This window comes from Lissotriton vulgaris, chromosome 12 (assembly GCF_964263255.1).
Source record: "Lissotriton vulgaris chromosome 12, aLisVul1.2, whole genome shotgun sequence".
In the NCBI taxonomy this organism is placed as follows: Eukaryota; Metazoa; Chordata; class Amphibia; order Caudata; family Salamandridae; genus Lissotriton; species Lissotriton vulgaris.
The window spans coordinates 384,993,056-384,995,122 of record NC_141700.1 but is presented as its reverse complement, the minus strand read 5'-3'; positions in this window follow the sequence as shown (position 1 = coordinate 384,995,122).

Here is a 2,067-nt window from a genome sequence, read left to right as displayed (position 1 = left end):
ATGGTGGGAACACTTGAGGGTGCTAAATATTTTACCACACTAGACTTGGCTTCTGCCTATCACCAGGTAGAATTAGATGATGTTTCACAGGATTTGACTGCTTTTATTACACCTATGGGGACTTTCAAATTCAGGAGAATGCCTTTTGGCCTTGTTTCGGCGGCCTCAGTATTTCAACGCATCATGTCTAGGATTCTAAAGGGCATTAAGGGTGTGAAATGCTATCAGGATGATCTTTTGATCTATGGCAAGGACATTCATAAACCTAATTCTCGTGTGTTTGCTGTTTTGGAACGCTTGAATAGTGCAGACATGTCTCTAAAAAAAGAGAAATGTAAATTTGGTTTGGAAGAGGTAAATTATCTTGGTCATCGGATTACCTGCCAAGGTGTGTTTCCTAAAAAGGAATTGGTGGATTCCATTGATAGTCAAGGAGCCGGTGAACAAAGATGAATTGCTTTCTTTTCTTGGAATGGTAGAGTTCTATGGAAAGTTTATATCAAACTTTGCAGAGAAATCTTTCAGTCTACGAAAATTAACGGCTAAAAATGTCGCTTTTGAGTGGTCATCTGACTGTAAGAAAGAATTTGAGTGTATCAAGAATGAATTAAAAAAAAGCTCCTTCTCTTCATGCTTTTGTTCCTGGTCTTCCCACTTACATGTTCACTGATGCGAGCGAAAAAGGGCTCGGTTGTGTTCTTCTTCAAAAGAAGGAGGGTAAAGAGGTTTTGATTTGTTGTTCTTCCAGGTGTCTCAGAGGGTCTGAGTTAAATTATTCGGTAATTGAAAGAGAGTCATTGGCTATTTTTTGGGCTCTAAGAAAGTTTAAAAACTTGATTTGGGGTACTAAGGTGGTTGTGTTTTTTGATCACAAGCCTTTGAAAGAGGTGTTTTTTTAAAAAAAGGGTTAGATTCCATTTCCTCTAGAATTAGAAGATGGATTATTTCCTTGCAGGAATTTGATTTTGAAGTTCAATATGTTCCTGGGGTTGCAAACAAATCTGCAGATTGTTTGTCGAGATTGGTTGATAGTGAGTGTTGTGATGAAGATGTGGTGTTTGATACAGAAGACGCCATTAATGTTTGTGAAGTCACTGAAGGTGCGGTGGAAGAATGCGAATGGAAAAGTGAACTGGTAAAAGATGATGAGATGATTTCTGTTATAAATTCTTTGAAGAGAAATGTACGTTTAAATAAACCCTGGTCTCTTGTGGCTGATGAGCTCTCTGTTACAGATGGGTTGTTGACTCGTGGTACTAAGTTGGTTCCTCCTGTAGGTATCCGTAAGAAATTGTTATCTCATGCTCATATTGGTCATTTGGGTATTGTAAAGACGAAGGAAATGATGCGTTTGCAGTATTGGTGGCCTAGTATGGATTTGGAGGTAGAGCGTTTAGTTGGGGATTGTGTAGAATGTTCTGCAAGTGATAAGATATTAAAAACTAGGCAGATGCCTATGGTGTGTCGAAAATTGCCTAGTCATCCCTCCGATGAAGTTGCTATTGACTTAGTTGGTCCTCTAAGTGGTGTTTCTGATACTCCTTATTTGATTGTTCTCATTGACTTGTACTCTAGGTGGATTGAAGTGTCTGCGGTCAGGGATATTACCTCTTCTTCTGTCATAAAGTTTTTAGATTTTTGAGAGAGAGAGTTTTCCTAACAGTTTATTGTCTGATAATGGTCCCCAGTTTTGTTCTACTTTGTTTTCTGATTTTTTGAGGAAATGTGGTGTAGTTCATAAGAGATGTTCTCTTTATCATCCTGAAACCAATGGTGCTGTTGAGAGGGTGAACAGGAGTCTCAAGGAGTCTATACAATTGGCTAGGTCTAATGGTTTGAACTGGATTTTAACCCTTCAAGAACGAATTAATGCTTATCATTGTTCTCCTCATTCCTCTACTGGGAGATCTCCTTTTGAATTGTTTAAGGGTAGGATACCCAATACTTTGTTGTGTCCTGGTTGGATGAAAATGAATAAAGGTTTGGTTGACAATAGCATTGGGGAATGGAGAGAAAGAGAGTTGGATAAACAAATGTTAAGAAAGATGTATTTTGATAAGAAGAAGT